Raw genomic sequence first — 13,009 nt, 5'->3', positions numbered from 1 at the left:
TTTTTTTCATACTGGTCCCCATAGGAATCAAACCCACAATTCTGGYGTTGTAAACACCATGCTCTACCAACTGAGATACACAGGAACACATGATGCAGCCACCATTATGCTTGAAAATATGCAAACTGGTACTCAGTAATGCGTTGTATTGGATTTACCCCAAACATAACTCTTTGTATTCAGGACAAAAAGTTAATGGCATAACATGTTTTTTTTGCCTTATTACTGTCTTTTTGAAAACAGGATGCATGTTTCGGAATATTTTTATTCTGTACAGGCTTCCTTCTTTTCACTCTGTCAATTAGGCTAGTATTGTGGAGTAACTACAATTTTGTTGATCCATCCCCAGTTGACCTCATGGTGAAATTTCCTTCCTCTCCGGCAACTGTGTTAGGAAGGACGCCTGTATATTTGTAGTGACTGGGTGTATTGATACACAATCCAATGTGTAATTAATAACTTCACTATGCTCAAAGGGATATTCAATGTCTGCTTTTTTTTTTACACCCATCTACCAATAGTGCCCTTCTTTGCGAACCATTGGAAAACCTCCCTTGTCTTCGTGGTTATATCTGTGTTTTGAAATTCACCTCATAGATAATTGTTTGTGTGGGGTACAGAGATGATGTAGTCATTCAAAACTCATGTTTAAACACTATAATTGCACACAGAGTCCATGCAACTTATTATGTGACTTGTTAAGCACATTTTTATTCCAGAACTTGGCTTGCCATAACAAAGGGGTTGAATACTTATTGACTCAAGACATTTCAGCATTTCATATTTTATTTTTAAAAAAATTTTTTTTGGGGGGGGGGACATAGTAACACTTTGACATTATGGGGTATTATGTGTAGGCCAGTGACAAAAAAAAGTTAATTTAGGCTTTATGTGGAAAAAGTCAAGGGGTGTGAATACTTTTTGAAGGCACTGTACATAGCAGCCTAAAGCCTATTTTCGTCTGTCAAAGGTAGGCCTACCTTGTATTTCTTAAATAGGAAGAAATAGGTTCCAACACAAACACCTCTTGTTGTTAGCAAAGTCTAAATAAAATGAAAACGGTTTAAATGAATTATGCCTACTCGAATTTGCCTACTTTCAGCACCATGAGCTGTCCATTTCCGTTTGATTGTGCCGCGATTGCTGCTTCAAATTTCAGTACCACAATGTGGTAGAATCTAGAATCTGGCTTATTGTGAGGTCAATAACTCTGATAAATACAGTGCATTYGGAAAGTATTCAGACCCCTTGACTTTTCCCATATTTTGTTACGATACAGCCTTATTCTAAAATCGATTACATTTTGGGGGTTTTCCTCATCAATCTACACACAATACCCCATAATGACAAAGCAAAAATAGTATTCTATACATTTGTGCAAATGTATTAAAAGTAAAAAACTGAAATATCACATTTACAACGATTGTAAATGTAAATGTATATCCATCTTTAAGAGGAATAGAGGGAGGACGGAAGAGAGAGAGAAGAGAGAAGAGAGAGAGAAGCCAGTGGAGATGCCATGAATTACGCAAGAAGGGAACAGTGAAGACAGAGATGTGTAAATTAAAAGTTAATTCATAGGCTAGGATATTAATCTTCCATTCKTATGCTAGCCTATATATTAGCCCTAGCCTACTACAGTGAATTCAGGCGACCACCACCTGTGCTACGGAATGACAAAAACAATATTTTTTTCAGACGCATGTTTTGTGCTAATGAATTGAAGTTCAACACAGCCAAMTGTGTCAGTTTAATTAAATGCGCAATAAAAAGGAATAGTGCCTAGGCATATTTAATGATACCCTGGCTGTAGGCAACAGATCGCAAGGCAGGCAATCCCCGATTCCCCACTGAGTTAATGACAAGTTCACTTTCTCATCCATAAACGCATATCAAGTGCAARTAAACTGTCCAGAAGCTCACACCAGCAGGATGGGGGGCCTTTTCATTAGGAGGAAAGTCTACCGTGGATCGCGAAAATAATTTCCACAATTTGAATATTATGCCTATGGGGACACCTATACATTTGGCAGCCAAGCACGAGTGATCAGTGTAGCCTTTTATAGTCTAGACATGATGTTGAAATATCTTCACTCCTATAATAAAAACCAGCAGGCTTCATCATAGACTCAATTGAATTAAAGAAATTACAGAGGGCATGAAAATAATTACAGGGGGCAGTTTGGAAAAACGAATGTCCATCAGAAAGTATCCTAAAGTAGCCTGTCTRGACTCCATCTTAATAAGAGAGGAGGGACTAATATTATAACTGAAATGAGCATAACAAAATTGTAAAAATGTCATGATGATTAGCAAATGCAAGGAATGACGACAGGTGCCAGTTTTGCGTTTCTTCCCTCTCATGGGATGAAACTGAAGCAAAAGTAGTGTAAGGTTCTGTATTTATTTTCTTAGTCAACCATGTGTTCTGTTTCGTTGTGTTCTTGAACGTAGCCCTGTTTCTTTGTGTTCTTGAACTTGTAGCCCACCTGATTCGTTTGTGTTGTTGAAATAGATATGTTTCCTGTTCTTTGTGTTCTTGAACGTAGCCCTGTCTTTAATTTTTGTGTCATCTGATGCTTCACCCTGTGTTAGTTACGTTCAACTGGTCTCATCAGCTCTTTATTTAGCTCAGTTCATTCTGTTTGTGCTTGGTGAGGTATTGTTCGTTTAGATTCTAAACTCTAAATGACCCGTGTCTTCACAAAATAAAAATGTAAATAACTTCACAGATCTTCATTGTAAAGGGTTTAAAAAGTTTTCCATGCTTGTTCAATGACCATAAACAATTAATGAACATGCAACCTGTGGAACGGTTTGTTAAGAACACTAACAGCTTACAGATGGTAGGCAATTAAGGTCACAGTTATGAAAACATAGGACACTAAAGAGGCCTTTCTACTGACTCTGAAAAAACACCAAAAGAAAGATGCTCAGGGTCCCTGCTCATGCTGTGTGAAACATGCCTTAGGCATGCTCAAGGAGGCATAAGAACTGCAGATGTGGCCAAGGAAATAAATTGCAATGTCCGTACTGTGAGACGCCTAAGACAGCGCTACAGGGAGACAGAACGGACAGCTGATCGTTCTCGGCCAGTGGCAGACCACGTGTAACAACACCTGCACAGGATCGGTACAATCCGAACCTCACACCTGCGGGACAGGTACAGGATGGCAAACAACAGCTGCCCGAGTTACACCAGGAACGCACATCATCCTCTCATCAGTGCTCAGACTAGTCCCAAATAGGCTGAGAGAGGCTGGACTAGGGCTTGTATGCCTGTTGTAAAGGCAGGTCCTCACCAGACATCACCGGCAGCAACGTCGCCTATGGGCCACAAAAACCCACTGTCGCTGGACCAACCAGAACTGGCAAAAGTGCTCTTCACTGACGAGTCACGGTTTTGTCTCACCAGGGGTGATGGTCGGATTCGCGTTTATCGTCGAAGGAATGAGTGTTACACCGAGCCTGGTACTCTGGAGCGAGATCGATTTGGAGGTGGAGGGTCCGTCATGGTTCTGGGGCGGTGTGTCACAGCATCATCGGACTGAGCTTGTTGTCATTGCAGGAAATTCTCAACGCTGTGCGTTGACATGGAAGAGACATCCTCCTCCTCATGTGGTACCCCTTCCTGCAGGCTCATCCTGACATGACCTCCAGCATGAACATGCGCACGCCCATACTGCTCGTTCTGTGCGTTATTTCCTGCAAGAACAGGAATGTCAGTGTTCTGCCATCGGCTGTTGGATCGGAAGGTGAGGGGCTAGGGCCATTCCCCCCCAGAAATGTCCGGGAACTTGCAGGTGCCTTGGTGGAAGAGTGGCGTTAACAATCTCACTCCTCTATGAGGAGGAGATGCACTGCAGTACTTAATTGCAGCTGGTGGCCACACAAGATACTGACTTACTTTGATTTTGACCCCCCCTTTGTTCAGGAACACATAATTCCATTTTCTGTTATTCACATGTCTGTGGAACTTGTTCAGTCTTGTCTCAGTTGTTAAATCTTATGTTCATACAAATATTTACACATGTTAAGTTTTGCACCGTTTTTCTTTTTTGATGAGTTTACTAAGCCTTTTCCTAGCCCTCCATGTGCTCGCCAGAGGATAGCCTGACTGCCATTAGTGCACGAGATGAGATCCTCACGACCCCTTGTGAGAGACCATATGCTGGTGCGGTTGGCCCTGGGTTCCTCCTAATGCAAGACAATGCTAGACTCATGTGGCTGGAGTGTGTCAGCAGTTCCTGCAAGAGGAAGGCATTGATGCTATGGACTGGCCGCCGTTCCCCAGACCTGAATCCAATTGAGCACATCTGGGACATCATGTCTCGCTCCATCCACCAACGCCACGTTGCACCACAGACTGTCAGGAGTTGGCGGATGCTTTAGTCCAGGTCTGGGAGGAGATCCCTCAGGAGACCATCCGCCACTCATTAGGAGCATGCCCAGGCGTTGTAGGGAGGTCATGGAGGCCACACACACTACTGAGCCTCATTTTGACTTGTTTTAAGGACATTACATCAAAGTTGGATCAGCCTGTAGTGTGGTTTTCCACTTTCATTTTGAGTGTGACTCCAAATCCAGACCTCCATGGGTTGATACATTTGATTTCCATTGATACTTTTTGTGTGATTTTGTTGTCAGCACAGTCAACTATGTAAAGAAAAAAGTATTTAATAAGAACATTTCATTCATTCAGATCTAGGATGTGTTATTTTAGTGTTCCCTTTATTTTTTTGAGCAGTGTATATGTGTGTGTGTATTTTAACCCAATAATGGTTGAATTGAAGACGTTTAAGCTGCCTATCAATCATTGTTTTTGYGAACTGTGGGCAGCCATTGAACAATGTGCATAGTGCCGATCCAAGCCTACGGAATAACAGTTTGAGGGAGTTCCTCCYTTCAAAACTCCTCAGTAGTATTGTGCACCTTACTGTCAAAAACAAGTTTAATTTAAGAAGACCACAAGTGGGTTTTTTATTGCTCAATCTAATGTGCTGATAAATGTCCATAGGCCTAACGAACACATGCTCAAATTTGCGACATTTTGAAATCATAAACAGCTGCAAATTATCGAGATATCTTTAGGCCTGTATCAAACGCAGCATACGACATACATTTTTAACATGCAAATAGCATTTTTCGGTATAGTGCTAAAAACATGCCATTTCATGAGAGCAGCACTTTATTTTTAACTCAAAGCAATGAGCCCAATCAGTCCTCTATGGCAACAAAATCAGAAACAACAGAGTAGGCTAATTATTCCTTAGTTTTGGGGTTATGAAAAGGGAAAACAATTTGGCTAATCTATAATTCCATATTTCCAAGTCCTATTCTTGAAGATCAATGGATATTACATTTATTGGAATGACTGGAAATGTGTCTGACTTTGGTTTTTAATGTAAAGACATAGCCTAATTGTATTATTATCTGTAGTAGAAAGAAATAGGTTAAAAKAAGCCTATATAACCAACCCGTAAAGTAAAATGCAACATCTATTCATGGCCAGCTATGTAAACTAACATTGATTTATCCTGCAATATGTCGTTCAATTGGTAATACTCATTTTTGTCTTCTTCAAATTCTTCTTAAGGAAAAGTAATCTAAAAGTAACTGAAAGTAATCGAAAAGTTGTTACTGATTACAATTTTGGACAGGTAACCTGTAACTATAACAGATTACATTTAGAAAGTAAACTACCCAACCCTGGTTCTATAAACCCACAGCTCTATTCTACAGTCGCTCCTAGCTCTGTGCACCTCTGCTCAGAATAATACCACAGAGGTGTTAAYCGCATGATTAACTCACAGTTAAAAATGAAGCATCCTTTCTCTTCACTTTCTCTAAGTATTCTCTGACATTCTGTCTTCCTCCTCTCTCCTCTCTTCTAACTAGGCCCCTCACCTTCTGACGTGGTGGTCTGTCATTCATTACTGCTGACGTAGCTAGCACTGCCTCCCCCTTCTCTCTCTGTTGGTCCCCCTCTCTTGACAACTCATTAAACGTAATGGGTGGTTGCTGTGGTCCCAGTGGCCCCAGCATTATATAATGTTTCCCAGAAACCTGGGGATTTGCACATCAGAAGGTCTCCCCTATAGGCAGCTGTTGGATCTATTGTGAGTCTTACACACCACTCAGTGAGGTGAGTATTAAGCTGTATGAACGCTGTGCACTGCACCACACCGCACCGCACAGCCCAGACAGCCTGCTTGCCTGCAAAGTGAATTCTTAAAGCGCTAGCTAGCTGCTATCGCTGAAGACTGGGTGAGGAGAGGCTAACAGAACAGAAGCAACAGGCTTTCTCTCCAGGTTGCTGCTGCTTTCCTTGCCCAGACAAGGTAACAAAAGAAGCATCAGTAAGGCAGTCAGAAAATCAATCCCCCATCCATGTGACTGAGTAGAGTGGTAAGAGGGCGTTACGGGCTAACTAAGGCAAACCAAAGCTCCTTGACATTGCTGAGGCCAACCTCCTACACAGGTTATTATACCTCTGATGGAGTAAGGATGAGCGTAGAGACTTTAAGGGTCCTGGGGTCTGACGGCAGACTGACAGTGGATGTGGGCCTACTATGGACAACTGCATCACCSTCTGGGGCACTGGATGACTAGAAATGCTGTTGCCTGAGGGTGAGGTTATTAGATTATTAGGTTATGAGGTAATGCCTAAGACAAGTAACCTCTGATGGTACTGGGCTGGCTGTACTCTACTGTGGTGCTGGGAGCCAGCAGGGGGGAGAGTGTTGACTGCTGTCCAGGGCAACTTCCCCCTTCTTCAGAGAGGCATCCTGGGTGAGAGGCAGGCCAGGGGCCCAGGGAGAGGCTCTAAGCACCATGGGAATACCTGTACAAGGGCCACATGTTCAGGGACAAAATAGAGCAGAGCCCACAACAGCTGCTGACACACACACACACACACACACACACACACACACACACACCACACACCCACACCACACACACACACACACACACACACACTATACACAATATTTGAAATTATATGAAATAACAACAAAAAAGCTCCAAACAGCTCCAAAATACAAATACTGTAGATGAAAGACATCATAATACTCTTATGGTATACTTATTGAGAAAGAGAAACAACCGGCACATGTTCAAAGCCACAGCCTTACTAACTACTGGATGTGAAATTGTTTTGGCGGTGGAAAATACTGTATTTATCCTACTTTAATGTGGGAAGCACTGTTAGGCAGACAACATAACCAATGGTACAATATGCTGCTGTTATGCTTCAAATGGATTTCACTGCTCTCAAGACTGTTCAAGCATACCTAAAGCATGCCTGTGGCCACAGCACCCCTGTGTTTCAAAATAAATACATACTTCCTTCTCTTATCCCAGAAGAGGACATTTTTTGAATAATTATTGTGTTTTTAGAAAACTTTTTTTTTCTSTTCAACCTTTATTTTTCCTGGTTGTCCCATGAAAAGAAATCTATTCCATGAGATTGATTCCAGATCGACTGTCTTTATATAATTGACTTGTATTTTATAGATTGCATGCATTAAACCAAATTAAATTGTGCCTAATCAGATCAATCTGTAATGCCATAATGAGCAGTGAGATAACATATAATGAGGGWATGTGAGTGTTTTTGTGGTTGTAACCGGCAGTAACTTCATATGGACCTGATATCTAATCTAGTTAAAAAAAAATGAATACATGAATCAAATCAAAACCTMATTTTATTCGTCACATGCTTCGTAAACAACAGGTGTGGACTAACAGTGAAACAGTGCTCGGCCCCCCGCTTCCTCTATTCTACTATCAGCTACTTTGTCTTGGTGACATTGAGGGAAAGGTTGTTGTCCTGGCACCACATTGTTATGTCTCTGACCATCCTATAAGTTGTCTCATCGTCGTCGGTGATCAGGCCTATCACCGTCGTTTCGTCAGCAAACTTAATGATGGTGTTGGAGTGCGCGGCCAGGGTGCGCGGCGAGGGTGTGAACAGGGAGTACAGGAGGGGACTAAGCACGCACTCCTGAGGGGCCCCCGTGTTGAGGGTCAGTGGGGCGGATGTGTTGTTGCCTACCCTCACCAGGCGGTCCATCAGGAAGTCCAGGATCCAGGTGCAGAGGGAGGTGTTCAGTTCCAGGGTCTTTAGCTTAGTGATGAACTTGGAAGGCACTATGGTGTTGAATGCTGAGCTGTAGTCAATGAACATCATTCTCACATAGGTATTCCTCTTGTCCAGGTGGGAGAGGGCAGTGTGGAGTGCAATAGAGATTGCGTCATCTGTGGATCTGTTAGGGCGGTATGCAAATTGGAGTGGGTACAGTGTTTCTGAGATGAAGGTGTTGATGTGAGCCATGACCAGCCTTTCAAAGCATTTCATGGCTACAGATGTGAGTGCTACGGGCATGGCATTTAGACAGATTACCTTGGCGTTCTTGGGCACAGGGACTATACATGTACATATTACCTACATGTACATGACCTCAATTACCTCGACTAACCGGTGCCCCCGCACATTGACTCTGTACCGGTACCCCCTGTACAGTATGTAGCCTCGCTATTGTTATTTTACTGCTGTTCTTTAATTATTTGTTACTTAGATTTTTTATTTTTTACTTAACACTTATTTTTCTTAAAACTGCATTGTTGGTTAAGGGCTTGTAAGTAATCATTTCACTGTAAGGTCTGGCGCATGTGACAAATACAATTTTGATTTGATTTGATATGGTGGTCTGCTTGAAACATGTAGGTATTACAGACTGGGTCAGGGAGAGGTTGAAAATGTGATAAAAAATGTAAAAGGAACAGCCTTCCGTCTAATTCCCCAGGTCTATCGGCTGATATGGTTATTCATCAGATACAGCCGACAAGCACAGAGACATTTTATGACTCATTTTCTGTGCCTTGTGCTCATTCCACCCAGAGGCTAGTTGTCATCGCTAGTCCAATCTTATCATAGTCACAAATGACCAAAGTTATTATCAGGCTGAAAAAAGTCCCTGAATGCAAACAAAACGTGACATACTATACAAATACAAAGAGGGTGCTTCTGCTTCTGTTATACCCATGATGTTAGAGCTGTGTACTAGTACTAGGGAAACTGTACGTTAGCAAAACTGGTCCTCTGTTTATAATATTGAAAACAGAAATTCWGTGAGTTTCCAATGTAACATCCAATGTAAGATGTTGGTTGGGATACATCTTCCAACAGGTAAGTAAATAACATGAAGTTGCACCAATGGTCTTCCTGTGTTTTCAGTTCTGTCCTCAGAACACATCTGAGGTGGATTACCGGTATGCCTAATCTCAGGCCTACTGGTGTATGTATGCAGCCCACAAGTAAAACAAAATAATTAGGTGGAAATCAGCCTGAGTGAGCAACGGTCAGGCCCACTGACTATTATGGTCCTGTATGAGAGAATTATGCTTTAATATTCCAACATGGTGGAACAGCAACACAGCTAACCCTCCACCCACACATACATTTGCATATTGCAGGAACAACAGCCCCAGACTGTTTATGAAGAGCAGGGGAAGGAGAGGAGAACATGCTGGATACAGATGTCATGTTCTTTAAAGTCATTGCTTTTTTAAATGCTGCTAGCTTTGCATCAAAGCCCTTGATTGGAGAGTTGAAAGAAATCACAAGAGAGCCTCACAAGAGAAATGTTGCACTCTGATGATTTTCAGTGTGTTGTATGCTTTTTGTGAGGAAAGGGTTAGGGGATTCAATAATTACGCATGCGAAGCAGCACTGTAGCAGCCCCACCACTGACGTTCAGACGATTGTAATGGGAGGAATTCCATCGTGACACCAGAGGGCTGTGCATCATCACCATGAAACCCAGTATGAAAAGTCTCCTTGGAATATTGCCTGCTAACCTCACAGGATCAAGTACCTTCCCTAATCTCCTTAAAATCCACCAACACACTCCTCTATAGACAGACAGTATAAGAGTGAAACCCATAGTTCTACTGTATATAAAAGATGATATGACACAAGTGTCAGCTTAGACAACTCATTTCAAACAGATGCTTGTTCTGAAAATGTACTGAAAGATTTAATAAACTGACAAACTGCCATGGGGGATTATAAATGAACATGAAGTGATTCTTGTACGATTACCTTTCATCAAGCACATGATAAAATGTTCATCCTCTTTGTGGTTTCACAATTCATCATCATTTAATTTGTCTTTGAGGCAGTAGTGTGATGCTCAATTAACTGCTTTTGCCAATTCAGTAGAGATGTAGGATCTTAATTTGATCACCCTGTTGCAGGAGAACTTTCCTGCAATGCAGGAAATGTAAAACTTGTAGTGTATTTGAGGTTCAAAAAGGCTTCTAAAGTTATTCCTTTCCACTTAGAAATGTCAGACTTGATTCTCCCTTATAAACATTTGTATCAAATGTTCATCAAATACCCCTACAAAAATGTCCATGAATTATAATCCACATATTAATTCACACTTCCTGTTGCTGCAGGATTATTTTCCTGCTGTAGCAAACTGGCTCAAATTAAGATTTTACATCTGTACAAATGCCGAGTGGAATTAAGAACGAGGTACAAGCAAGTCCTTGAAAGCTATAAATACAGCACCTTTAAATTATTCACCGGCTCAATGGTGTGGTTGGTTCGTTTTTCATTAGGCTTCTAAATGTGAAGCACATAGCTTGTTGTCCTTGAATAATCTCAGGTAATAGTGAATCACAGCACAGCACAGCACAGCACAGCACAGCACAGCACAGCACAGCACAGCACAGCCTTCAGTTCAGAGCTTCATTGTGCGCTGTTTTAGCTAGCTGTTGTGTAAGAGTGCAAAATCTTTCAGCGGCGGAGGGGGCCATTGTGACCTGTCAGTAGAGATCACTGTCGCTTGGTTGACATGCATGCACATTCTGACGCACAGGTTGAAAAGGGGCACTGCACATCCCAATGACTAGCCCTCAGGATCATCCAACACTGATGCCATTTTACAACCTCACCATTACCACCAAGTGCACTGTGGGCAGAACATACTGCCTGCTGCATGTGTTGGAACTGGGTGTTCAGTACTGGGGATTGGGTTAAGCACAAAATGAAATAGAACACTACTGTGTTTTGTATCTCCATGGGGTTAAGTCTTTCATTTAGATATTCATTTGAGACTGGCGGTGACATTCTATTCAGAGTGTATGTTATTATCTTTGTTTATCAATTACCGTGATTCAATGCACGGATGCCAAAATCCATCTGCCACTTTGTTAATTTTCTATACAACTTAATTTACCACATGCTGAGGAGAACCTGTTAGTCTAGTCAGGTGTGAGAAGTGACCTCCTCCAATGTAGTCCAAGCTGGGGATGTTTAAATGTGTCAGGATATCAGCCACTATCTCTGTAGTGCTCCTAATGCACTGTCTAGAACAATAATCTCCTGATACAGACGTCCTATGCTACTTTCATCTATTTTAAACACTGACAAAGGAAATTGAGAAATGTTGATTCATATATACACTACCGTTCAAAAGTTTGGGGTCACTTAGAAATGTCCTTGTTTTTGAAAGAAAATCATATTTTTTGGTCCATTAAAATAACATCAAATTGATCAGAAATACAGTGTAGACATTGTTAATGTTGTAAATGACTATTGTAGCTGGAAACAGCTGATTTTTAATGGAATATCTACATAGGCATACAGAGGCCCATTATCAGCAATCATCACTCCTGTGTTCCAAAGGCACGTTGTGTTAGCTAATCCAAGTTGATCATTTTAAAAGGCTAATTGATCATTAGAAAACCATTTTGCAAATATGTTAGCACAGCTGAAAACTGTTGTTCTGATTAAAAAAGCAATAAAATTGGCCTTCTAGAATGGTTGAGTATCTGGAGCATCAGCATTTGTGGGTTAGATTACAGGCTCAAAATGGGCAGAAACAAAGCACTTTCATCTGAAACTCGTCAGTCTATTCTTTTTCTGAGAAATGAAAGCTATTCCATGCGAGAAATTGCCAAGAAACGGAAGATCTCGTACAACGCTGTGTACTACTCCCTTCACAGAACAGCGCAAACTGGTTCTAAGCAGAATAGAAAGAGTGCCCAGCTTTTATTTTTATTGGCCAGTCTGAGATATRGATTTTTCTTTGCAACTCTGCCTAGAAGGCCAGCATCCCGGAGTCGCCTCTTCACTGTTGACGTTGAGACTGGTGTTTTGCGGGTACTATTTAATGAAGCTGCCAGTTGAGGACTTGTGAGGCGTCTGTTTCTACCTAGACAGTCTAATGTACTTGTCCTCTTGCTCAGTTGTGCAACCGGGGCCTCCCACTCCTCTTTCTATTCTGGTTAGAGCCAGTTTGCGCTGTTCTGTGAAGGGAGTAGTACGCAGCGTTGTACAAGATCTTCAGTTTCTTGGCAATTTCTCGCATGGAATAGCCTTCATTTCTCAGAACAAGAATAGACTGACGAGTAGCAGAAGAAAGTTATTTGTTTCTGGACATTTTGAGCTAGTAATCGAACCCACAAATGCTGATGCTCCAGATACTCAACTAGTCTAAAGAAGGCCAGTTTTATTGCTTCTTTAATCAGAACAACAGTTTTCAGCTGTGCTAACATATTTGCAAAAGGGTTTTCTATGGATCAATTAAACTTTTTAAATTATAAACTTGGATTAGATAACACAACGTGCCATTGTAACACAGTGGCACGTTGATGGTTGCTAATAATGGGCCTCTATAGCCTATGTAAATATTCCATAAAAAATCTGCCGTTTCCAGCTACAATAGTCATTTACAACATTAACAATGTCTACACTGTATTTCTGATCAATTTAATGTTATTTTAATGGATAAAAAATGTGCTTTTCTTTCAAAAACAAGGACATTTCTAAGTGACCCCAAACTTTTGAAAGGTAGTCTATATATTTTTTGGGGTCATTTCTAACCATTGAGACGATTGAGATATGGATTGTGTTTGTGTGCCATTCAGAGGGTGAATGGGCAAGACAAGGTGGGACTTTTTGTGTCAGTAAATTAATTATGCAAGAAATGTC

At 41.4% G+C, this 13,009-nt stretch overlaps 1 pseudogene; it reads right to left on the bottom strand.

Moving 5' to 3' along the window:
• Window positions 1-13,009, bottom strand: part of LOC111950536 (glutamate receptor 3-like) — a 98,871-nt pseudogene that overhangs the window by 68,147 nt on the left and 17,715 nt on the right.

Source organism: Salvelinus sp. IW2-2015, linkage group LG23 (genome assembly GCF_002910315.2).
Source record: "Salvelinus sp. IW2-2015 linkage group LG23, ASM291031v2, whole genome shotgun sequence".
Classification (NCBI taxonomy): Eukaryota; Metazoa; Chordata; class Actinopteri; order Salmoniformes; family Salmonidae; genus Salvelinus; species Salvelinus sp. IW2-2015.
This window is presented reverse-complemented; position numbering and strand designations above follow the sequence as displayed.